Genomic DNA, 27969 nt, shown 5'->3' with positions numbered 1-27969 from the left:
ATGTTGCTTCGGGGTTTCTGTGTTAGGCTGTACTCTGTACGTATAGGCTTCGAAACGAGCTGGTCACAGTTAATCTGATAGAGAATTTCAAAGTTGTAAATTCTCCACCAGTTCAGGTATCCTAGAAATTTTGCCGTAAAAGGAAGTTGATGAAAGATTGTTAGAACCCAGAAGTCAGCCAGCTAGATCTTAAGAATATTGTTCTTAGGAAGTGATTTTAATCTCGTAATTAAGAACTTTCTTCAACTACTGGTATTGTATAAAATATTTTATATTTACTGATCGGCCTACACTGGTATAAAGAATATGTAAATCGCTTTACAATAAAACCAGTTCATGTGATCGTGTCGATAATTATAGCAGAATGAAGATAGGGCGATAAAAGTTATACAAAAAACTGGAACTGTTAAAGTATACCGACACATTTTTGTTACGTTTTATTTCTGACACGAAATGTAAACAACTTAATGATCTAGAAATTTAAACTTTGAAAAACACTCTTCATTCAAGCGAAGAATTAACGCTCAATTAGAGTCTTACAAGGCGTTATGTCTTAGGATGCTGTATCACAGGGCTAGTGCACAGGTTTTTCGGAACATAAACTTGACAGTAAAGTAGATAAATGTACAAGAAGCCAGCTGCATTCGAAAGCTTTTAATGAAGTATGCAGGCTGAGAAATTTGAGCAATGTTAATCACATAACATAAAAATAGACATAGATATTCGACTTCCTGTATGGAAGTATTTTCGTTATGGCAGTTTATTTAGTATTTCAATATGAGAGAAAAGCCGACTTGTTTTGGGGTATGTGTGGGGGTGTGAACATGTGCTTTGTGTCGGATCTGTCCTATTTTAAACGATGAAAATCGGATCAGCTTAAAATATTTTTCGTATGTTATGGCAGCCTATGCAGCTTTAATAGAGGCTTTAGTAGTTTGCTATCGTTACCTCTGATGAAACGGAGATATGGATTAGAATATTCTTCTCTAACACTTGTATATTTATTTAGGAACCCGTGTTAGTTGAGATTATGTAAATAAACTATCAGAATGCAGGCCTGAAGAATATTTGAAGCCCACCTGTTTTACAAAGTTTTAGCTAAAGGATAAATAATTTCTCTTGTTAGGCTAACACTAATACAAACTCGTGTTTTCTGTTATTTACCACCACGACATCGCATAGGGATCTCTTTATGCATTAAACTGGTGTCAAGATTAGAAACAGTTGTGAAAATAGGCCTAGATCCACGCAAAGAAAATTACAGTTGAAACGATTTGTGTTGTAAATTGTTGACAATATAAAAACATTGTTCGCTGTCTGGATAACTTTTTTGGGAATTTGCGAACTTTGTCCATAAAGTTTGATGTCCATTACAAGAAAAGCGTCTCGGTAAGGTTGTTAGCAGTCTTGCTCCGTGTGTGATTTGAAACATCGCGCCGCAAACCGCTCTATCATGACTGAGTTACTTTGTGGTTTCCCTCAATCGCTCCAGAATCGTGTCGGTTTAGTCCCTTGTTCTAACTCTCGACCTCTCCCTTCTGCACCATCCCAGTTCATTACACTCGAATCGTGTTTCTTTCGAAGCTACTCGATTTGAGTTATTGTCATCGTCGTTAAATATATAATAAATAAATTAAACACTTGTATGATTTGAGGTTTTCACAGCGGTGAATCGCCCTGATGACGGAGGCAGTATTACCTCTGAAACGTTGGTAAGAACATCTACCAGACTACACGGCACAATAACCCAGAAGACGGAAATCTTCGAATTAAACACTTATACGAGATTAACAAATTTGTTTATTTCAATCATTGTAATATCTTTTGTAATCAGATGCAAAATTCAGTTAAAGCCCTTTATATATACGTATTCAAGGGGCGCAGTGAAACCATCATGTTTCATGAGGTGCAATTTATCAACGGGACTGTTTTCCTTGCATTACTTCGCGTGATAAGGACTACATGTCAATCAGCGCCATTCCCCGAGACCCATATCACTTGTACTTTCCATAATGGTTCCTCATACTTCACACAGTGAGCGACCTTGCTACAGTTATCTACGTTCAAAACTAATTTATTGCCGTCGCTAATGGACGGACAACCTTAGTCTTTCATAATGCAACAGAAAAATACACGAACTTGCGCAAAATATTATGTTAGAAAGTGCATACTGAAAGATTAGAAACAATGTGTTTTGCAGAATTAGCATACCAACTGTTGTTATTGTAACAGTTTATTATATAACCTTCTTATTCAAGCGGTTGGACTATTCCGTTGCGACTCAAGTCTGATCTTTCCATCTCTTTTAGGTCTCCTTAGACGTCCCCACCTCTTTATATTGTAAAATTTTCCTATCGAGGCATGTGCATCTAGAAGATGGCTGTCTTCTGAGTTGTTTCATAGTGTAGTCTGGTAAAAGTTTACCGGCTTTTCAGAGATGCCCCTATCAGCAAGCTCCTCTGAAACATCGGTAAACGTCTACCGGACTGCTCGGCGTAACAATCCAGAACCTGCCAACTCACATGTGAACCTCGTTCACACCCTCACATAATATTTTAAAGATAAGTGACAATATGGTATTTTCCTTCAATTTGCGTCTCGGTTTTTCAAATACTGCATGCATTTGTCGTCTCTTATATGCGTACCATAAGTCTCGCCCATCTCGTCTTCCAGTTGAATAATTTCCTTTTCCAAGGTGAAATCATTGCCGTCGTCTAAATCAAATCCGAATTGCGCTGTTCCAAACCCATCCGCTAATGGACTATTACGCATTGTCGTCATTTCCAAAGCTCGATTTCGTGTTGTTAAGACATACAGGCCAAATCACATCTGAATTGTCTTTTCCTGACACGCTGACGGTGGGCTCTTTGTTTAGCCAGTCTGTAGGTGGACCAGCCTTTGGTGTCTGTTATGCACCGCAAGCAAGAAGAACAGCTATTTGCTTATGGCGCTACTGTTTGAGCCACAACGGCTCGCCGGTGTTGAGTCCATCCATTTCCCCCTGTCGAATACATGCAACACACTTCGACCAGCAGAGAACAATTTGATGCTGACAACTCCAGAATTCCTTGCGAGAGCGACGTCGATTACATTAGACAAATCAGACTCACAAGCCAATGCCGTGCTAAGGAACACAATAGACAATCACTTCCGGCTGATAAGTCTGTGTCCTAACCTAACCTTCGTTTTCGATCTGGCCTACTACCTCGGTGGTCGTAAAGAACGAAGCGAAACGGAAACTGACTCTCCTAGTCCTGCACTAGTTTCTTCAAACTCCAATCTTCATGAATTGCCTCCTTGAGATCTATCTTAATGGTGTCCTGTTCCTTTCTCAGTTTTCTGACTTTGTTTTCCTGGAAAGTTCGGCATGGCAGTCTTTGTCTCCCCATCCCATCCTTGTCACATCTACAGCTTTTGCGGTGGGCGATATACCTTGTTATTTACACACACATGAAGTTATCCTTACATAGTGTCATACATTACTCACTTTCTGAATTCTTCTTAGGAAGAAAATTTTTCCTCAGAACTGTGTTTTAAGGAAACGATAAAACCAACAAAATATATTTTGTAAGATTTGGTGTTTTCACAGCGGTTAGTATGAAGATTTCTGTCTTCTGGGTTGTTGCGCTGTGTAGTCTGGTCGATGTTTACCAACGTTTCGGAGGTCATACTGCCTCCATCATCAGGGCGATGAGTATGAAGATTTCTGTCTTCTGGGTTTTTGTGCTGTGTAGTCTGGTCGATGTTAACCAACGTTTCAGAGGTCATACTGCCTCCGTCATCAGGGTGGTGAATCGTTGGTAAACATCGACCAGTCTACACGGCGCAACAACCCAGAAGACAGAAATCTTTAAAATATATTTTATTTACAAGTATTCGATACATTTTAGTTTTTTATGTACATGCCAGTACGTTACAACATTTATTACGAAATGGAATTAAGAAATTTGACTTCCAAGTTATCCGTTTGTAATGCCACTATTTCATTCTCTAGTGGTTTGTTTTAAAATTACAATTTTAGCAGTAGGTTTCTTTAACTTCTATTTAACATTGCCTCGTGTGTTATGTTTTGTTCACGTATTTTCTTAACACAATTTTAAAAGTTGTTGTCAGTTAGCTTGTCTTCGCGTGAAATATCGTTAGTGTAACACCGGTTATTTCCTAGAAACAATCGACTTTATTTTTTACTTACATTATAAGCGAACAAAAATTCGACTCTTCTATCTTAGGCACAAAAGTGCCTAATATCTGCAGTGCAAAAGACAGAAAGAAATTACAAAACACATTACATCACATTAGGAGCCTGTGGTAATTTAACGACTCTAACCTGTGTCCTTAATTCCACTGTACAGTAAATCATCTCTATAACGTAATTGCAATGACCATGAATTGTAATTTCAACCGATAGAGTAAGATTCCGGGTTGGATTTGAGGTTTACACGGCGGTGAGTCTGAAGATGGCTGTATTCTGGGCTGTTGAGCTGTGTAGTCTGGTAGAAGTTTACCAACATTTCAGAGGTCCTGTCTGCTTCCATCATCAGGGAAAGGAGTCGCCCTGATGAATATGTTGATGTTGGTCTTCTGAGTAGAAAACCCATGTGACTTGTAGGTGGGTACTAGCTTTTCGTGGAATCATACTGTCAATCTTCAGGCCTAAAGTGCAGATTTTCATTTTAGCAGTGTTAAACTCTTGAGTTCTGATACCGAAATATTAGACATGTAGTTTTGTATGGGATGTGAAGGTTTTACGGCGTACACAATCGTACCCACATCCCTTATATCTTAATTCAAGACACACTTATATAGAAGGCACTGGGCGTTCTACGTATAAATATAAACGTTTATAAGGCCTCGTGTGCGTTGTCATATAATTAAATTTCTTATGTAAGAAGCACGGGTTGAGATACGAAACGTTTTGTTAAAGAAACGAAAAATTATTTGAACTTCGAGTTTTAAGTGAGTAGAACTTTGATTATTGCCACAGATTATTTGTAACTAGCTTAACACTATTAAAGTGGTGACAATGTCAAAATGATTTTTATGATCACATGGAACAACTTTCACAAGTTTTTACTCCTAAGATAGTTGATTGGAGTATCTTTCAAGTCTTTGCCTGACAGTGAATTTATCACATTTTAACTATCTAAAATTACTACTTATTTCTTTATTGTAATAATAAATTTTTGAAGAATTGTATCCTGTTAAAACAAGAAATAAACTGAAAGCGAAAGACAAGGCCATAAAAATATTAAAAATTTATAAACCCCTGCGAATATCGAAGAAACTTTTTGGTACGTCTGTATTGTCATACTGAAGTGATATATATTGAATTATATTTCCGTCGTTTATCAAATCTACGGGCCATGAACAATTCCTGACTGACTTCTGTCAATTCACGTAAAGTGGCAGAAGGCTCAGTTTCGTCTGCATTTTGCAATTAACTGTCACCTGTCTGTCCCATTATAAAATTAAACGTCAGCGTAAGAACGTTTCTATTTTTAAATAGATAGAGTCTGGTTTGTAAGATGCAAAAACATTCTGTCAGCGAATAAGGCGTATTTCAATCAGCTTGCCTTTACAAATTACTACCATGGTGACTATTTTGTAACACAGAATATCTGCAAGTATATATTTATACGCCTTATTATCTGAAATAAACTAATCAAGAAATGTTCATTTTGTTCATAGAGTCTTGCGGAGTCTCTTTTTGTTAAATGGGCGTGTGTATTCTTAGGAATAATAAATAGAACTATAGTAGCATCAATAATAAAAAAATAATATGTGGGGCTTAATAAATAAATTGATTTTAATTAAATTTGGCAAAAACGTGATTTTATTTCAAGCGAGATGCCACAAACCTTTATGTCTCTGAAGAGAATTCGATGTATTATATGAATGCGTTTTTGAATGGATTTTTGTTAAGCTCTTGTATTTTTAAACATTGGAAAAACTTGATATATTACTGAGATGTGAAGCTATCGTGAAATTTACGATTGTGGAATTCTGGGTTGTGGCGCAATGTAATCTTGTGTGAGGTTTCTAACGTTTCCGGGCGAAGCATCATCTCAGCCGAGAGACTGAAAAGGGTGAAAATAAAAAAGTCTTTTGTGGGGATAAAAGGAATAAGGGTAAACGGGTATTGGCCAAAGGAAAATGTGGTAGGAAGAGAACTAACAGAGAATCCTTTTCCCACACCAGCAAATGCTGGGGTAGTACTTTAAATAGATGGTGGAGGACCGATTCCGAAAACGTAATTTTCAAATTTTCATTCACACTCACCCTACGATTTACGAGTAAGGACGTATAACTTATGCAGTTGAGAAAGTGTTCTTAAATATCCTACTAATCAATCGTAAATAAGTCGATAGATTGATATACATTAATAAAGAAAACGGTTTATACCTTTACAAGCTAGTAGTAGTTGTAGTAGCTTGGGTTGGGGAATTGTTACATTTAATTAATTACAATTCCTAACAAAACGTTCTCATCACAGTAGTTATTGGGAAATAGTTCATTCAATTTGTAGCTACTTTATAATTCAATCGTTAACTACGCTTGTAAACGAGGTATAAATATTTGTATATACATGAAATGAGACATTCGTGTTTGGGTACGTACATGCATGAGTTTGGAATCGCATTAGTTACACAGATTAATTTCTATTTGCATAAAAGTCTGTAATAATAGGGAATAATTGAAAAACAAAACTTGAAACCTATATTGTAGTTTACTTCAAACTAATCCAGATTTCATGTTTTACACAAAACAGTAGCCCACAAGCTGGCGCTGGATTAAAATTTTGTTTGTGCAAACAAGTAACAAGTATGTGCAGTTTATGTCGCTGTAAATATAGCTACGTGTATTTCTAATATTATTATTAAGTACGTTATTGTCGTTATAATCCTTGGAGTGAAGAATTACAAGTTGAATATAAGATGTAAGACATGTTATGTTCACCGTAATCGGTCTTTATGTAGTATTTAACAAATAAACAGGTGATAAAATTTCCCTGTTTTTTTATATAATCCAAATATTCATGTAACGGGCTGTCGCTAGGCGTAATCTCTAGTAAGTTCAGCTCGATTCATATCTCAGTAATTTCAAGATAACCTACCATGTTTCTTTATTGGCTTATTGCTTCTGAAATTCTGTTGTATTTCCTCACCCGTCCCCCACATAGGTTTGGTGTACTGCTAATGGCGTGGGTTGTATTGTATTTCGAACAGCGTATTTGCTTTGGGCCAGTCTAAGAATTAGTCAGTTTAATATGAGGGCAGTTTACCGCACCAAAGAACAGTTGAGGCAGAATAGCTCATTTTTGCGGCTGTATACGGTATTGACGACAAGCGTTTGATACCCGTGAGATTTTGAGTTTTCTCTCCTCCACAACGTCCTTACCGCCAGCTGGGCCTGTCCAGGCTCGTATCCAGTGTTTATGGGTCTCTTTTGCCCTTGGGTAAGTGGCTGGAATATGAATGGTGTCTCGCCTCCGAGTATTGATGGCATTAAAATGCGTTATCAGTTTTACTTTATGTGGCACTGCATCGACTGCAGCGTCAGCATAAAATCTCCACCACTCAGTCAAGGGCATTTCTTTTGGTTATGTACTTCGTTTCCAGCACCGAGGGTTTAAAATAGTCTGTAGCTTTCCAGTGACGCAATCGCAGTATGTGTGCGTTAAGTAGGCGTGATTCTTTATCTGTGCGAGTTCGTTACTTTGCTTCCAGATGGCAGGATCTCAGAAATATATCTCGAATATCCGAAGTGAAGGTGATCGACCTTCCGCCGTCATCAGCTGTGTTATGTTTCGTGGTTATGGCGCGCATTTGTGATTAAATTTTCCGGAAAGAGAAATAGTTTTGAAAGGAAAGGTGTGTGTGTGTTGTGACAGGAATGATGTGCATTCCGATTCAAATAACGTCAGAAATTATACAGCCTTCATCGGAAAAGAATGTGGAGGTAAGCAGACAATACCACGCTTTATCAGCTTAGTACGTGGGTCGCAATTGCTAAGGTATATACAAGCAGCATTTGTTTAGCCGTTTTTAATAAAATAATAGCGTAATGAGGAGAACTGTCTTCCGTCCGCTTGTTCTATCCACACAAATACCGATTTACATATTTGGTACTGGGTGAATAGGAACAAAGTATTTGAGCTAATAAAATATTGATTCATATTCGTCCAAAATAATCCATACCTTATATTTGAACTTCGTAGAGTTTTCAGAGAAATCAATCATATAAACCATTGCTGTATGATTAAAAATAGATGTCTCAGTATCTAAAACTTGTCTTTGGAATAGTTTCTAAAAGTTTGTAGTAAATCAATTTATGATCGTATGCAGTGCAGTTAGTATTTAGTAATCGATCATTCGGCTTGTGATGGGTTTTTTAAATTCTGGTTCTTTTTTATCAGCTGTCATACTGTCGTGCTTTCATGATTACATTCATACATATCCTCGTACAAAGGCTTACAAGCATGCGAAATAATAAAATAATACGTATGGGGTTACATGTGATATGTGATTCTCCCAAGATGATGAGGACGACGTTGTTGCTCATTCCTCGACCCTGATAGGCCAATTCCTCCACACTTTTATCCATCTGCCCCCACTTCCCTGCACAGCCACTTTCCGCCCTGATGATGGAAACAGTTTCTATAACTGAAATGTTGGTAAGTGCTGTATCTACGAGTATACACGGCATCAAACCACAGAAAAACAGCGTTATGGCAATGCATGTTTTGGATTTCAGAAATTAATGAGTTTGTTTTACACGGTTCTACCTACTAAATTTCATTTACTCGGTAAACTTAGAACAAAAGAAATATTTTGATGAAGGTTTTAGAGATCAGTGATCCGACTATTGATCATATGGATGAGCAATTGTTCTCCATTTGCCCGCTCAGCGATTAAATAGCAGAGCGTTCCGTGTTCATACGACTCCCCCTTCTTGCTGTTTGTGTATTGGTTTGATGTGAGCTAATTGCTGCAGAACGTTGTTCTCATGTTCATGAATTGTAAATTGGTTTGTGTACCACGAAGTGCAGTCAACTTCCAGTAATTCGCACATTTGTTGACGATATTATTAACTGAAATAACCCCTAACATGTGTAATGGTATCTAATTTTATTCCAGCAGGAATTCTCTAACTGTAAAGGCATTGGTTCACTTCTGCACAAGTTTCCGAAAGCAAAAGAACGCGCGTGCTGTACTTATCTCCAATAATTGGACTTTTGAATTAATCATTCCTTTCAGAGTAGGCCTGTAACGTATTATGATGAAACATTTCTTAAATCCTTGCCTTATTCAACATTTATGCTGTGTTGGTGTAACAGTTTCCCGTGGAATCAGGATCAGTCCGTTTTGTACATATATTTTATCTAGATTTTTAAAATGCCATATTTTTGTAAACTTTTCACTTCGTCATGTTTTACTGAGTAAGAAAAATCAGCAGACATTCTTAAAATACCTGGAAGCAGAAACTTTGTTACTGTTGACGAGGAATACGGCAGAACGAATATGTAACAAAAAAATTGCGAACTTTCCAGTGGTTCATTCCAGAATTTGTGACACATTTTCACCCGATCATAATCTTCAAATTATCATAGAACAGGCAAAAATACAAGTAAATATTTTTGTAAACATGAAAAATATTGTTGCTAGGATGTGTGAATCAAATGTAATATAGATATAAATTAGATTGAGCTGTCAAGCCCAGAACATTTCAGCGAATCGCGTTCCTGGAAATAATGGATTAATTAATTTTCTCGTCACCCACGTTTCAAGTCTCAGAAGCCTCTGAGTGAAGACGCCGAGGGAGAATAGTGTACATATAACAAGAGAATCCACTGTGGGCCGGGGACGTACATTGTAACAGGCGACTCCATTAACGATCTGACACCCTTGATTGCTATCTGCCTGTACATAGTGAAGAACACAATGTATTTAACACGTTTAATGTATCTGTATTAAGAAGTGTATAACTGGATTCTTGCATAAACTCTTTAATATTCTCAGCAATATTTTGCTTATTGATTAATAATAATGCTGTGGTGGGAAAGACGTCTAGCAACAGTCCTTCGCACATGCCTGTAACTTTTGTTGTTGTAAAATGTACTTCGTAAACAGAAATATTTCTCTTCTGAAAAATTAGATAAATAAAAGAGATGAAACACTGAGATACAGTTTTAAGTAAAGAGTCCTGTTATGTATAGGCATGTGACACTAATTGGAAAATATAGGCAACATATAAGTACGAAGTTATAAAATGTGCCCTAAAATGTTCTGTATTCACTTGATCAAAGAGTGTAAAACTTTTACTTTCAGAGAACTGAATCGTATGCTAAAGTAATAAACGAGTAGATGATGTTGTGTGCATAAAACTTTGTACTCTTAACGTTTCATCTTTAACTTTCTTTGTGTGCTCAGAATATGAGCCCAAACTGATGTCATCTAATGATGACACATGGAGATTCCTACTATCGGATCTGCATTTTCATGTTTGTTAGTTTTAAACGATAAAATAATTAATGTTATTTTGGTACGGAACATTCTAGAAACATATTAATACTCATAAATAAAACTTACGCACGCATTTGGAAGCTATTTCCTAATACTTAGATATGGACATCAGTAATATACAGTAACAAACGAGTTCTCGCAAAACTCGGTATGCATAGCATGCTGTTGGAGGGCACCCGGCATTTGTACATTTTAATAACCTGTCAGCAACAATTCGCAATGGGTGGCCATGCATATTTATGAGGGAAGAAGAACACTAGGGCTCTATTACCATTTGATTTTGCATTAGATGTACGGTTTGGTGATTTTATCTGTTGATATTTTTAATGTTATTTGGATCTATATTTTGGAGAACTGAAAATATTATATGGTGACCTGGCGAATTCTTCAGGTGTAATAACTATAGCTGGTGGTCAATGCGAACAATTTTTTAAAATATATATGACAACTTATCACAAAAAATAACGTAAGTATGCCCATGTTAATAGAATAAGTAGAAAAGCATTCTTAGGAACCCTAAAATACACCACATATGAGGCAAGTGAATCTGATGTTCGTTCTCACACCCTAGTAGGCTATTTTAAATATGAATGTCCATCTTAATATTACACTGAGTCCACGCATGGCTCCCCAAAGTAGTTTCTTCCTTTAAAGTTTATGACTACAATTTTTGTATGCATTTCTCATATCTCCCATGCCTACTACATTCCCCACAGCTCTAAAATTTGTTGAACATGACAAATTATACAGGTGGCACATCATTCCACTTCCTCCATCCTTCTGTTACTTTCTCTCACTGAGGTCAAGATATTCTCCTCGGCGCTCTGTTTTCAAGCACTTTCAGTCTAAACGAGATTTGAGGTTCTCGCGCCTTTAAAATGTGATATGAGCGTGAAATATGTTAAAATAAAAAGCGACAAAGTGTATTATGTGTTACGTGATGAAACTTGATTCGTGATCATAACATAGCGGTAATTATATTCTTTGTTTTAAACAGCCACTAAACAATTAAAATTTATAATCTAATTTTCCTTCATACGGTGATATTTTAAAACACATCTGTTATGATGTTGAATTAATTTAATTTTAAGAAGTTATGCTCATCGTGTGCATTAATGTAGGTGCAAATTAAAAGGAGATTCATAACGTGTACTTTTCACTTAGTATTATTAGTGTGATCACCGGCAGTAGGTTGAGATGAGTGCGGCATATAGCATGCATAGAGTAAATAAGAAATGCATACAAAATTTAGTAGGAAAATGTGTTATAAATTTTTTGCCGTTGGTATCGGTTGTAAAATAATACGAAGTCTAAAGTTACTAGTCCTGTTGCCGTTGAACGTGGTTATTCTGCGGTTTCATGTGCTAATAAGTCCTTGAAAAATGTACCACATTTTAAGACAACTTTTTAAAAGAATGTGTTCATTAAAGATATAAGGGTAACACGAAGCACACATTCAGTTTTAAGAGGGAAGAGCATAGATTTTAAGCGTTTGAGAACAATGCGATCATGAAGCTATGTGGGCGTAGAAGGATGAAGTGAAGAAATTAGAACAGGTCATAATAAAGAACTTGGTGGTTTATGCAGAGATCAGCGAGAATTGTTAAGGCGGTGAAATGGTCTGGGCATTTGTTCTAATGGCAGAAACCAGGAATGGATTTTAGTGGAGAATCCTCTTTCAATACGTTCACTTTGGAAACCGATAAGTTGACTGGCCGACATTCAGATGTATCTTAGGGAGCAATTATGAACATGAAAATATACGAAGATTTCTATCTTCTGGGTTGTTGCGCTGTGAAAACCTCAAATCTTACATGAAAATATACATCAGTAGTTCTTTCAAGAAGGCCTACCCTTCTGAAATGTATTACGTCTCTGAACAATGCTGAGTGAATCAAATTATGGATTACATCCTTTTCTTTCACTCTGCGAAAGTGTTGTGTGGTAAACGTGTTATATGATTTTCCATCCTTGTTTAGTTTTCAACTTTTTATTCCAACCCCTGGTAGTTATCTTTCAAATATGACGACAATTTACAGCACACAATTGCAGTAATTTTCTCATAAAAATTTCCTGTTAATAAAAGTAGATCTGAATAACTCACGTTATCTTACAAGAGAAATTTTACATCACTCTTGGTAATTTGGAGCATGGTGTGAAGAGGCAGGTAAAAGGGGGAAAAAAGGACCCTAAAACAAGATTTTCTTTGTTGGGTAGACAGTCCTTTGCCGTTTGTGGAAGTTATCCTGTTGTGTTGTTTTTAATCCTGGCTTCCCTCTTCTCTCTTTTTTCTCCCGTTGACTGTACACTGAACAGAGACCAGGTGCACAACACTGGATTAAAATAATGGCTGTAAATATTTCGTTTAGGACCCCCTCGGGAACTACAGCTTCATTGCCATACATTGTATCCACTTCTCATGCGGACAAAGTGATAAGTTTATTTTACGCAAATACAAAAAGCAAACGACAGGATTTTGTGGCAACTGCGGTGTTAAATAAACAACAACTATGATACAAGGCTTCGTGAGGCCATTTTATTCCCCCGGATTAGAGACAAATACCGATGTTTTGACTTGAGGCTGGCACTTACACAGTCTTCCAAATTCGGTTCTTTTACGACTTTATTAACTCTTGAGTGAGATCTTGGGAGACTTGAAGATGATTGTGTTTTTAGATGTTGTGCCATGTAGTTCAATAGCGTAACGACGTTTCAGAGTTGTTTAATGCCTCCATGATAAGGCGTACTCAATTAGGGACCGTTGGCGGACTCTTGTAAACAGAATAATGGAACTTATGGTTCCATAAGTGGCAAGGAATATCATTGTCAGCTGAGCGACTATCACATTCTGTAGGAGTTAGATCGTTAGACTTAAACAGTATCAATATCAATGTCATTCCTGCCAACACAGACCTGTGAGTTTAATAAAAATTGGCGCTATTCAATATTTTGGTCTTGAGGGTTATTAAACTGATATAAACCTACTGATTAAAACTCTGTAACTGTTATGAAGACGATAGTTTGTGAAGATAGAAAAGCAACATCAATGATTCCAAATATTTTGGCACGTTGTTTGTAGTTCACATATCTTTGATAGTAAGCCAAAAATTGGCATGGTGACGTATGGTGCCTATATTTCAGTATTGAGAATGCACCAATGTTTTGTTGCGCACTCTCTCTTGCCTGATATTCACGACGTATTGGAATCTTTAGATGATTTGTAGAAATTCCTGGCATATCCGGTGGTATAATAATTACCGTACGTGTCCAGAATTAAAGCTTCGATCTTGAGTATTATGTTTAATATTAAAAAAATATAAAAATCTGGCAGTTCAACTACAGTTAATCTTCTGAAGACGAGAATAGGGCCAATTATCGGACCGTCATGAAGGCTGTAATAAATGTACCTCTAATGTGCAATGCTCAATATAATATTAAGACAATGTATCAATCATCTTAGAAACTTTCAGAGCAGTAGGAAAATTCGTATTGAAAACCTACGCGGTCTAATCCTGCTGCACCGTGCTGTTGAAGTGGGAAGGTAAATTTATAGTTGAAATCGTTGAAACTGATCAGGAATTATTATTAATAACCAACTACTAATTTTGAGATATTACTGGGCTTTAGCCTCCACAGCAAACGTTAATACCACTTTGACCAGAGGGATCAAGAAATTTGATGGCACTGACACCATGCCATGCCACAGAATTCATAAGCACCGTAAACAGGAAATTTCTGGTCATATTACACCATTATATATCGTCCTTCGTGTACGCCACGGTTATTAGAAGGGATGACAGCATTCTGTTCCTGGAACATTTTATGGTTCCTGTTACCGTCCCCAATTAAAAGAGTGTTAAGGCAGGATTTAAACCGAAGCAACAGACAATAATCGATAGGCAGTGTGCTATATCATGGCAGCAGATTATCCTCTAAAGTTTTAAACATAAAAATGTTTCCCACTTTGAAGTACATTTATAGTTTGGTTTATTTTAAGAACACTTCATTTCTAGGTCTAAGTTTATTTTCACTTATTGGCTTATTTCTTAATATTTCGACAGATTTTGGTTATAGTTATATGACACTTTTGATGTACGTGCCTCACGATGTGAGGGGAACGTTTTATTCACTCAAATTCAGTAAAGGCCATTATAGGCAAGAGCCTACTTGAATTTCACGTGTAAGTTATGTTATGACAGTTTTTGATGAAAACATGATTTATGGCACTACTATTATAAGAGCATTGTAATATGTGTCACTCACTTTAGGGGCCACTTACGGGCCTAATTGAATCGAGATAGATGTGAGGGGAAGAGGCATGCCTGTCTTGAGGCAATTTACGCTTGTTCTTTGTCATATTATTCTTCCCCTTTTCACTTTTTATGTCTATTGTTATCCGTCTCTAAGTCCATTCTCTTAGCAGAAATGAAAAATAATTGTTATTATATTCAGGAGCCTCAAGTTTTGTGCTGTGTGGATTATAACGCTCTGGTTTTATAGCTCTATGAGAAATAAATGATGTCTGCAAGGGATAGGTATGAGGATGCAATTTCCTTACAATGCTTTGAGATACCGAGGTGAGCAGTTTAGTGAAATATGGGACGTGGCGTACACGTCTCAGAAGGAAAAGTGTCCTATTAAATTGCCTTGTTATGTGAGCGGTATTTCGCTCGCAGCCGACTTCGAGATGAAAGTAATTTTACTGCACTTGGTTGTAGGTTACATCCATTACATTTTTTCCTGTGACGATGGCAGTGTTTCGTTTTCACTAGGCTGCCCTGCCCCCTCTAGGTACTTTCTGACTAAATAAATTCACTAATGGGAGCCTCTAATATTATTGTAATGAAATACATAAAACGACAATAAGTGTTCAGCGATGTACGTCTACCAGACTGCATGACGCAACATTCCAAGAGACAGCTAGTCGTCTTCATACTCGTCGCCATGAAAACGTAAAAAACAAACTACTGTTGTTTCATTGTATTACTATTTTCACGTTATTTTTTAACCACATACAGCGTGCTCTGAACAAACAACGACCGCTTAAAATTACCCTTCGTTGGCGTAGACCTTGCAGTCTGATCCCGTTTTAGCAACTAGCAGCAGCTCGCACGCATTTCTTCTCCAGTTTTTACCAAGTCACCGAACAATAGCATTTCATTCGACTCTGACTATTGAATTTGCTACAGCGTCGGCAAACATGCGTATCTCTTAGGTGAGACTTGGTTCGTTCTTGCCCAAGTGTAGCCTATTTAGAGTTGTAACTCGAAATTTATAAAAATGGGAGGGGGCGCAAGGCGGAGCTCGATTCTACGATAATATTAGATGACACTGGTACACCAGGCAGGTAAGTGAGATGATGAAATGTCTAAGCCGCTGAATTATTACAACGTATTCCTCTTTCGTTTCGTCTCGTTTCCTCATATTTTACATATCTTCCTACGGAACTAACGGCAAGATACTTAATGTGTATTATCTGTTATCTGTTAGTCCACATTTCAGAATGACTTCTATAACCCTCTACTGCAGAAACGTGTTCTCGACGCTGCTGGGAGCCTCTCGCTGGGTGCAGCTTCGGCACCGCTGAGATTACTTAAGACCTGAATCACCAAACATGGGATAAACAGCCACGTCCAAAGTGGAAGAACACTCCTGGAATGAGAAGCATCCGAATACAATGGGATAAGACACAAATCATCCATAAAGAAGGAAACAACGTCTCTCGCAGTCGGTATTCATGAGTACAACAGAACAGGTCTCAAGCGAACGAAGCATAGCCCATGGCTCCTTATACTACGAGATACAAAATAACCTTCTGTGTACGCCTGATCAATTTAAGCATTCCTGTGTCCTGAATACGACAGTAGAAGCAACTTAGGGAATGTCGTCTATATCAAATATCCCTCAGTTGATGGACAATGCCTAACGTAATAATGGTACATTGTTGCAAACCGAGACGAACGCAGTTACCTTCACGTGGAGATACAAAGCTTTTGTTGTGCGACTAAAAAGCCGCTGTTATATGTGACTAAGCAATATACATGCGCATTGTTCCATTTGATTACTTCTGACTGAGTACAAATGTTTAATGTACAGATGTTAAAGTCGACTAGTAGTGGTTAATTAGCGAGGAAAATGAAAATGACAGATACAGATGTACTTTTCCAAGAGGAATTGAGTGAAATCATGAAAGTGTTCAGGCAGTCAATCAAGATTCGAAACTGCTACTGCACAACTTGGACAGGAAGAAAGAAAACCAGACGTACTGACTCAGACCTGCCGATTTTTCAGTTGGAACAAGGCAACGAGTCGTTCCGCATTTCGTTAGAGGTGGTCAAAATACGTCTTTGTAGCTCGGGCCACATAACGTAGAATTATATAATTTTTAACAGAAACGAATTTTTAAATGATATGGAAAGAAGCGATGTTAGACTAATTTAAGGTAATAACCCATGATTTCCCTGAATGGAATGTAGAAACAAAACATCGTAATCATCGGTCAGAATAACCTGTTTGCGAACCGAAATATGAATCTGGGATCTCTGGAATATAAAGCAGAAATGCTAACCAGTCGGCCGCCATCGTCGGTTAAAATAAATAGAGACATAAAGCGAAAGTTAGTAAGGTGACACATCTAACAAAGTTGATTAAAAATAGATAATTGCAGAAGACAGCATTAGAACATCTTCCATTCAACACGAAGAAATTTATAGCGTTATGTACTTACTGTCAAGACAGAGTAAGTAGGCAAATATATTTCTGTCGTACTTGTCATAACTGATAACATGTTTGATCAACAGTCCGTTCCATCTGCTCTCTTTCAACGTGAATTATTACATGTGTCTTGCCTGCTCGGTTTTGTAAACACAAGTCAGTTCGCATTCCTTCCTCTCCGCTCATGCGTGGGGCTGGAGTGTTCCAAGTCTAACTGCTCGTGGTTCTGATTTGTTTACCATTTTTATTGAAGTGGATCTCGTGTTTGTATTTTCCACCAGTGAACAGAATTAAAACCCTGCATAAACAGGAAATGGGCTTCTCTTCTTGCCGCAACTCAAATTTTTACATTCTAAATAAACGTTAATTGTTATGACTTTTCTATCCATCAACAAAAAATAATGACTCATGTTCTATTACTAAATATAAGTGAAATAGAAAGGTAAAAACAGAATTAGAAATGACCTATATAAAGCCACGGAATGGACGTGTACAGGTACACGGAGAAATGAAAAGCCAGACTATTGCCGAACATCAACACAAAGCCGTTTGCCAGATTTCAGACCCCGCCAGACTCCTTTGCACCCCATTATAGGTGCTATCATAGCGTCATTTGCATTTATTGCTACCAGAGTCGTCACCGTCAGACCTTAGTTTCAGTTTTTTCCGCATTGCATAAACGGAGCACTTGGACAGTCAATCGGGGCAGACATTGTTATACCAACAGCAGATTTCAGAAGTTAGGGGCTTGGCGGCATTTGGTACTGAAACGTATTGAACCTAATTAATGAAGTAGTTCCGTAGTCAGTATTTGATGGCTTTGTGGCGGAATTCCTACGTTCTTCCTAAACATCGACATTTCCATTTCTTTCAGAAGAACTGTCCATAGATGACGTCTGGCAGATTAGTAACAGGACTGATCTGTGTAGTGTGGTAATTAATTCTTGCTACGGAGATTTAACTTTGAAATAAAACAAAGATATATTATTATTATTATTAAGTAGTGTTATCACGGCGGTGACTTCTGGGTTGTATGACATGTAGTCTGGTAGAAGGTGACCAACGTTTCAGAGGATCTTGCAGCTTCCATCATCAGGGCTGTGACAATCGAGTGAATACTAAAAATATTTCGGCACTACTAATATCCTTTGTGAATATTGTAGTCGATCGCGATATTCACAATATTTTTGTAATATTTTTCCAATATTTTTATTTTGTCTTATTGTACGTTAGTCATGTGGTTAATTTTTATAGGGTTAAAAGTTTCAGTCAAACATAATAATTGTATTTCTTTTATTTCCAGCGTTTCAAATATCTGAAACCACAATCATTAACAACGAACAGGGGACTGAACACGACACTGAACAGGAATTTTGTGGGATGAAATTGGTGCATCATAACAACGTGGTACAGTGGAAGGTAGGTTTTGTGTTATAAAACACTAGATTTTCTCTTCTGTACACTAATTTTTATACCATTCTTATACTCTTAAGAGGCAAGTAATTTTCCGTTACTTTTCCTCAGAAGTGGTGATTCAAAAGGAAAGGCTATTAAAATAGAATTGAATTGAAAATGAAGGTGGGAATTACATGTTACCTGCACTACTTCGTAAGTCATGATGTCAAGAGAATGTATTTAATGTGACAATTGAAATGTTATATCTAGCCAACTTATGTTAACAAAATTCGGCATATTTGAGAATAATACGGACACATTCCAATTCCTTCTCGTCTCCTGCTTCCGTGGGAGTCTATCTTAATCTCCTAAGTTTCCAAACTTTCCAACTGACCGTCTCGTTTTTGCCAGAGTTGATATATTAACTAACTTTCTCCATAGATCAAAGTCCTTCTTGAGAAACTAATACTTGCTTATCAGGTCACGAAATTCCTCGCCTTTAATTGAACTTAAAGGAGGTTGAGTAGCGAGATGAGCCTTTTGGAGGGTAAGGGTTATTTGTATATTTACAAAGCTCGGCTTGGCCATCGGCCTTTGGTTTATAGGGTCCGATTATTTGCATGTAAATGGCTGGCGATCCACGTCAGTGTGTTACGGAATATTGCAGCTACATCATTATGCAAGACTTACTTGTATATGTTTTGACAGATGTACGTAGTATCTCCTCAGAATGGTGTAATTTTTACTAGTATTCTACTGTCGATACTCTAATATATGGACCTATATTTTTCTTTGTACGTGTGCATATACATAATTCGTGCATATTCCCTTTGCGTTCTATATTTTTGTGTCTGAGATAGATGTATTTATTATATATTTGTTGCTTCTTTGTATGGTATAGGTAAGTGAGTGTTGTGTTGTAAATAATGAAATGACAGACCGAACTGAATATTACATTAAGATGACTAATAATGTTTACGTGAGATCACTCAAGATCGTACAAAGGGAAGACTACGTCTGAAATTTATAATAACTATCAAACAAGGTTTCATAATAGTTCTTCTCCCATACTGATATAGGCCTAACTAATACAGAAATTCCCATAATGCTCTACCTAAGGAGTTAACTGAACTTTATATGCATCTTGAATATTTATATGTGTATATATGTGTGTGTTACTTATGTATGCAAAGTAAAGGCGGATACATACACGTAACGATTAGCTTCATTATTTTTAAGCACCCAGTTTATTTATGGTGATCAATTCTAGGACGATGAGACCGATGGAAACACTGATGGAAAAATGATAATTTTGTACAAAATTGTCTCAAATATTAAGGGACAAGACCTCTTGGGACACCTGGACGTAAATGGGAGGATGATATTAAAGTGGACCTTCATACATAGAACGTGCGTTTGTGGGTTGGATTGAAAGGGCTCAGGGCCAGAGTCAAGGTCTAATGGTGAGATCATGTGATAAAAATTGTGGCTTCATAAATGCTGAGCAACTATAAGCTACTCAAGAAGGGTTATGCTTCACAGAATTTCTGTAATTTCAATAAGATTCTCAGAGTTCAGTGTACAGAAAACTTTACAGTTTGCATTTTGCCGAGCGTAATTTAGTTAAAGGCATGCGGGTGATCAGTACAGAAGTCCATCTTTCATTATTTGGTTTTAGTTATGTTGACTGTACTTGACGTGTGTACTTAACACCGAAGTACGAGACTGCACGACCCACTTCACACGACCCTGATGAGGCTGGGTGCTGCGGTTTTATACTACATTTGCATGCAAAGAGCTGTGTTAGAAGTGGCAAATTTCACACTTCCGTGATTAGACAATGATCAAGTTGAAGGAGATGAACTCTCTGTACGTGGATAAGGTGGTTTAGTCAGGTCGCTAGAGCTTCTGCTTCCCAGTTATTAGGATATCCTGCTACAAATACGTAGATGCGGCATAATATTTTGGAGTTTTGAGAGGTGCTCTGAATTTAGAAGCTTTCAAATAAAAGTATGCCTTATTGTTATGAAACATTTGACTGTGTGGCTTCTTTCCGTTTAGTTTTCCTTGCGCATTCATGTACGATATGCCTACTATGTACGGACTCTGCAGACGGCCACTTCTTTCAGTTTGCTACGCTTACATGCATTTATCTCTAATAAACTCCACGTATCATAAAACAAACCGCACATCATTAACATTTTTGACTCACGTATTTGACAGAAGTTGTTAAAATTGGCCCAGTTCGATCTTGAAATGTAAGCTGTTCACGAAAAACATTTCAAGAATTCAGAGAGCCCTAATGAATATTGATATTTTATAAATTAAATTTGCATTCCACATTTTAATTTTACAGAAACACGTTTAAAAATGCGATCACATACTGCAAAAGCAACCACGTGACAGCTGAAACTGTACAATTACAGTTTAAATTTATCGCTTTACTGTGACATGTTGACTCTCCACAATCCAGAAATAATGATCGCGTGGGCTGAGTAACGATTGTGGCACTAACTAGGGACATTTTCACTGCGCAATAAGTACTTGGTACAATTTTACGCAAGTTGCAGGTCTGATAGCACCAAATTCATAACATTTTTAAAAGTAGTATATTTCTAATGCTGAACGAACGATAGTTAATCATAACACTATATTCACCTCATTGGAACTTCAGATTCTTATAATTGTTCTGTTGCTATCACAGGATTATCATTGTAGTCACTTTGAATCTTATGGCTCGTATTCAGTGAGACTTTTCACAAGACAGGTCACCCCTGTCATCACAAACTACACGGCACAGTGATTATCCAATCACAAATAATTTTACATTAGCGAGATTCGACCCGACAGTTCCAACGTGGATGGCTGTCTTCTGGATTGTAGCGATGAGCCCTGAAACGACCGTAAACTTCTACCACACTACACGGCGCTACAACCTATAAGACACCCGTCTTCATACTCACCGCCGTGAAAGCCTCAAATCCTACTTAACTCCAGCATGAGATCAACCTTTGACGAGCAGTCGCTTTGATCGACCAAAATTCTGTATATTTAGCTTAATATGTTGTTGTTTTGCTTGTCTGATATATTTTGGAAAATTTTGTACTGAGACTTTCTGTGATATACATTTCATGTTTAAACGAGTGTAATAATTGTCTGATATCCTGTTTCATTTCTTGTCAGTCTATAGATACTTGTAGGTCTTCTATAAAACATGTTTCGTTCATCCGTTTTAAACGAAAATAATTTAATTTTGTTCATATTGTTTTTACAATCAAATTTCCACTAGTTTGAACCCTTTGAATTTTGTATCAGTGAGCTTATGCATTGAATTTTATGACACGTTTCAAAGCGAGTATTGATCCCACATACCACTGAGCTCGTTGTTTAAAATCGTACGACACACGCTCAGAAACCCACGCAGTTCATTCTGATTCGAAGACACTTTAATTAAATCGAGATAGACGTGAATCGTCCTGTTTTTTTACCACACAGTCATTTGCATCAAATAATATCAGTGGTTTATATATCACCATAACTCTGCAAATTAAGAACGTTCTCTCAGTATTGGGTGTCGGTCACAGAATATTAATTTCTTAAAAATTAGGACAACTTTGTCCCTTATTTTAGACAGCCGAAGTTACTCGTAGAATTGACGCATTTATATCATATGAGCTCCATTCGTTTCAGATGGCCTACTAATAACACCAGCGTTTATGTTATCTTGTGAATGTAATTTTAAAACATTGTAATTCGTATGTATTTTGATAGATATGTAAAGTATGTTCAGTAATCGCGAATAGGCCTAGGTGACAACTTTTAATAATGTTCACTACAAAATCTTTCTTCCAAGGATATCAAGACGTAATCGAGATCGAAATAAACACATCCCGTCCTCAGATAAAAAGTTATTCTTCATCCGTGCATTAATCTGACCTACAGTGACCATAAAACGGCTGTCGGCTTACGTACCATAATATAGCGAAATAAAAATTTCACATGCATGCCATTTCCATGTATTAGATTTTTCTGTATAGGCTCTATATGAACAAAGATTAACAGACGTGTAGCGCCAATAAGGAACTGCTCATGAAATGAATAGTTCCCGCAATTTGTTGGCCTTTTAATCCAGATTAACCATTTGGTAAGTTGGAATACTTTGAAGGATGCTTAAAGAAACTAAAATCAAAAGCCACAACGTAACAATTCTGACGCTTTCGCTGTGTTATTGCCTCTAAATTTTTAATTCGTGAATGCGAAATTTTTATGTCCACGTATACCAGTTTCGTTAAAGTTTGGGTGGGGCCAATATCCGATTCGAGAGTTGTGGCGAAGAGAAGAATCTCTTCCGGGAATTGAATTCTGGTCGCCCATCCCGTAGCCATCACTGAGCTATCTGACGTACGTATCCTCGTCTGCTGTGTGTTCGTTGTTCATGGTTATCGTCAGTAACAAGTTCAACAAAACTGCAAAGTGTTCTAGTACCTTCTGAATAATACATAAAACTCCGTTTCAGCTTGCCAGCTCCTGTACGTGAGACTTAGTTCAGGTACTCTTAATGCCTTCCGCCATAGGGCAACCGTATCCTTGAAGAAGGTTATAAGGATACTATGATGCCATGCTAGAAACGGCTGCTGTATCGATCTGCTGTTAATATCCGTTTTCTTCTTACGCTGTAGGGTGCAGACAGTTAATATGAATACTGCTCGGCACGTAGTGTCCCAGACAAGTATTAGTTACTTGTGTTGTTAATATGGCGGAAACATGTCATGCCATGCAGGTCCGGAAGTGGGCTAAATTCCCGAAGACATAAGTAGAATGGTTTCAGCTCGGTGTCTTCTTCTGGGCACGAAGCCATGAAAGGATTACTTAAAGCATGAACTAGATGACATTATGTATGTAGAGGGCATGTGGCTAGCAGGATCTCTGATACATTATCATGGGGGATACAGATTACTACTACTACTACCACTAACAACAATAATAATATCGAACAGACAACTCTTATCCGGGACTGTTAAACTGTTTGGGCCAGAGTTTGAATACATTAAAATATAAAATTAGAATGTAGGACTCGTATGTGTAGAATATTAGATGCTGTGATGTAGTAAGGACAGCATTGTATTTGAACGTCCAGGATATAATTACTTATACTCACACACACACACACACACACACACACACACACACACACTGTTGCTATATTTGTTTGTGACGGAGCACACTTCTAAGATAATAATTAGTTATATCTGATTGTTATGTTCTGTTCAGTTTATTGTTTACATTTTATTATACGTAGTAAATATAGATTTTAATAAAGAAATACGTCGTAGGATTTGACATTTTCACGGCGGTGAGTTTGAACAGGCTGTCTTCTGGGTTCTACCAGACTACACTGCGCTACAATCCAGAAGACACTCATCTTAAGAAATGCATTACCACGTTTAAATCCAATTGTATGAATTGTTTTGCATGTTCTTATTACGTCCGGACCCTGACGCAGACTGCGAAGGAAGGATATTAATATCCTATCATATCATTCGGTACTTTGTTGTCTTTGCTGTTGTTTAAAAATTAGTGACGGCAAAATATTAACTTAACCGTGAGTGTGAAACCAAGTCTACATCACACGTGTCAGTATTCATTGGCTGATTGTAAGGGACTTGCAGTGTTAGAATTCCATTTACTTTAATCTACTGATGCTTATTGTAACAAATCCCTCAACAGTCGCTCGGCTGGTAAGTAAAATTGTCGCCTTACATAGAATGTGACCGTTTATTACTTAGTTTACAACAGCCGCTCAGTTGTGGGTCTCCATATCTTGAGCCTAGTGGAATCCATTCTATACTCACTGTGTATCCATTTAAGATCAATTTTAATATCATCCTCCCATCTATATCTATGTTGCCCAAGTTACATCTTGCCTTCACAGTTTCCTCTAAATTTCTGTTTGCATTTCTTATCTCTCCTATGCGTGATATATATTTGCCCAATCCATTCGCCTATATTTATTGAAGAGTACAGATTGGAAGAGCATTACATATTTTCTCCAGGCTCCTTTGTTCACTCCCTCTCCGGTCCAAATACCCTTCCAAGCACCCCGTTCCCAAACACGCCCTCTGATCTGGCAGACCGAGTTTCGCACGCATACAAAGGAATAGGTACATGATAACTATATTACGTCCAAAGCTTACGTGACATGAAAATTTACATTTAATTGTTGGGAAGCGTAGAGCCCCAGACATGGAGGGGTTTTGGACAAAGTGCAGCCTGACATCAAAGTCCTGTGACGCTAACTTGTATATTTAATAGTCGTGATTCAACTACAGAGGCTGTAAACTACAACGTAGAATGAGAAGTAAGAAGGTGTGTACGAATGTTATGTCGTTCGGAATAATTTTTGAAAAGCTTATGGTCTACATACTTTAATGAAGTTCACTCATTTTATACTTTCGTGCAAGAATTTACATCAGAATGTTTTCAAGGTCGATACTCTACTCTCGATGAAAATTTAGTCTCTATTTCTTCTTTCCGACGCTGCATCTTTCCTCCTCTAATTTCTTCTTCCGTCGATTATATTCAGGCAGCTATTATGATTCTTAACACGAGAGATCGTTCCGCCGTAAATGATGTATTGTCATATAGAACACGGACAAACGTCTAGCCTGTATTCCGAGTAGAATCCAAACCCGCAACCCCAGTGTGTGGGCGAGATACGATCGTGCCGCAGGGAGACACACAGTTTGTTTACAGGCTTGTGAATGGAACATATTAAGTACGTGTCACCAATGGCAATTGCATTTTCTAAAGCATCAACTGGTTACATGTAATGTGGCCTGTCGAAATTGGGTAGGAATCGATTATTTCTGTTATGGAACAAACTTCAATACAGGCTCTCCAAGTACAGTACGGACTACACATTACACACACGAACATTACGCTGAAAATTTTTTAATTAACACTGTCTAATCGCAACATTCTCCTGAGTTGGTAGATGTAGTCTCAAGTCACGTGAGTAAATGAAGTATTTTGCCTAAGACTCAGCCCTTAGTTAGCCTTTTTGGTTGTTTGGTTGACTTTGTTGCAAGATGAAGCAACAAAGTAGGGTATTACATTTTCCAGGGGCGAATTATAATATAACAAAAAACATGTTATTAAATAAATTTGCAGTATTCCTCCAAACGATTAAAGTGTGAATTTTCTACTATCACTTTGCCTGTGTAACAGATGTGTGAGCAAAAATGACATTGGAAACATTGGACGCAGAAACCCATAAGATTACACAGGCCTCACTTATCCTTAATACATAATGCACCATAGGGAGTTCTTTAATTCAGAATATGAGTAGAATGATAGAGCGACAGCTGATCATCTGTCTGATTGTGAATATAAAGTCGGCGATCTAAAGTTACTGATAATGCAAGTCGTTCTTTTACGTGAACTCTTGCAGATACTTCATGCGTTAACTTGTTATCGATGCCTCGTGAATCACTTCATTTCAGTTATATACTACTCATCCAGTAAAGTACGACGACCGTATTCCGTGACAAATATCTCAGAAAAATTTGTATTTCATCCGTAATGTTATCCGGTTAGCACAGCAGTTATGCGTCTAATTCGTATTCCGGTAATATCCTTAAAGAACATGTTGACACCAATAGAATAATGAGAGGAATAGAGTATGACAATATGTACAGATTGTGCGTTTAATATATTTAAGAAGTTCCTGATTGTCACCATGAATGTCATCTTGAAATAAGTGAGATTTCAAGTTCTAGTGAGTACGATTATAAAGATAGCTCTTTTCTGGGTTGTTGCGCCGTGTAGCCTGATAGAAATTTACCGACGTTTCAGAGATGATTGCTGCCTAAATCACCAGACTACACGGCGCAACAACCGAGAAGACAGTCAGTCGTCTTCACCTTGAAGTTAGATCTTTACTGCGTAACGATATAACAGTTTTCACATGGCGATAGGTTATACACGTAACGTAACAAATTTGGTGGAACTGGGATCTTCTTGAGAAACTGATTGTTGCTCAGAAGGCAAAGAAATTTTTTTCCTGTTATAGAACCCGATGCTCACAGTGATGCGCCACTGGACACTATACTGAACCAGTTATAACTATTTTCATAAATATTTATTTAAGAGTTTACATTTTGTTTTCAAACATAAGGCGACATCGCACACATTAAGGCAAGAGATATAAGCACATTTCTGTTTATGGCAGGCCTTCCTCGACCTCCGTCTGTTTTTTCATAAAAGGGAACCTTTGTCTTCTTTGTTTGACAGCCATCGAAGCTTAAGCTGCTTATTCTCATGCCGAACACAAAATTACGTAATTTTGTCTGAGATATGAGGATATGAGGTTTACACAGCGTTGAGAATGTTAATTGCGGTGTTTCGTGTTGTTAGGCCACGTGGCCTTGCAGGAAGATGAAAGCGACGCGCTCCTTGTCAATGAGGCAGATGCGGAAATCTTTTACATAAGGGTAGACCTGTTTCTGATTTAATTTATGTACCGTGTTACGTTATTGTTGCTGGATTGCGTTTTAAATTCAATCCGTGTAATTATTCCTTGCCCATATGCAAAATTCTTAGACAACATTTCACAGCCAGACACAATACCTTGCCCCTCCGACCATCTCTTACTCTCATACTCTCTTTACATCGATCTCGACTCACCAACCATCCGATGCACTTTTTATGAAATCTTCACCCTCATATTAGTAGTTTCTACATTGGAAAGAGTAAACTAATTTTTATTAAATTCGGTATGAAGACTGTGGCCTCTATAGGTACAGCGAAAAAGTGAACTTGTGAGGCGGAAGTAATACTTCTGCTAATGCAGGGTCCTAAAATTTTTTTGTAATAGGTTTCGGAAAGGGATGTTACACAGTTATGTGTACATGACAACTTCGCATATTCTTTGTGTCACAATCGGTGTAATTATTATAAATAATGGGCAGAGGTGTTTTAATATCTGCAGGGACTGATAATAGATTTAATTATTAAGTATGTCCAAAGGAACTTTGTGCATGAAATTTAAGGATGGATCTTCGTCGGCAATGATGATAAGATTGTTTGTTCGAAATTTTGTTTTAATTTGATCTTAGATGTAGGGCTTCTGATACAGTCTTCCTGAAAGGCCTTGAATCAAAATTTTCCACGAATATGATATTCACAAGATTCCAGTGCTGTAGACCAAAGGGGTCTGGGGTTAGTAGGCTGGAATATGTCTGACATACCTTTCGAGAGAAACTTGTGTCAAAATTCATCTCAACCCTTGGAAATGGAACAAAAATATTTTTGTGTACAGAAAGAGCTGTTCATTATT

At 37.4% G+C, this 27969-nt stretch overlaps 1 long non-coding RNA gene across 3 annotated transcripts in view; it reads left to right on the top strand.

Annotated features, from left to right (window-relative positions):
• Window positions 1-20069, top strand: part of LOC147874805 (uncharacterized) — a 180933-nt gene extending 160864 nt beyond the window's left edge. For 2 of the 3 annotated variants that reach the window (XR_015533630.1, XR_015533631.1), the window contains exons 3-4: window positions 18541-18656; window positions 19903-20069. This is a non-coding gene — a long non-coding RNA (uncharacterized LOC147874805). Of the gene's footprint in view, window positions 1-17111; window positions 17263-18540; window positions 18657-19902 lie in introns of those variants that run through there. The other variant, XR_015533629.1, reaches the window with a different exon arrangement.
• The last annotated feature ends 7900 nt before the right edge of the window (window positions 20070-27969 follow it).

This window comes from Zootermopsis nevadensis, unplaced genomic scaffold (genome assembly GCF_977971745.1).
Source record: "Zootermopsis nevadensis isolate Lab colony 2312 unplaced genomic scaffold, Znev_1.0 Znev_ptg000004l, whole genome shotgun sequence".
In the NCBI taxonomy this organism is placed as follows: domain Eukaryota; kingdom Metazoa; phylum Arthropoda; class Insecta; order Blattodea; family Termopsidae; genus Zootermopsis; species Zootermopsis nevadensis.
This window is presented reverse-complemented; position numbering and strand designations above follow the sequence as displayed.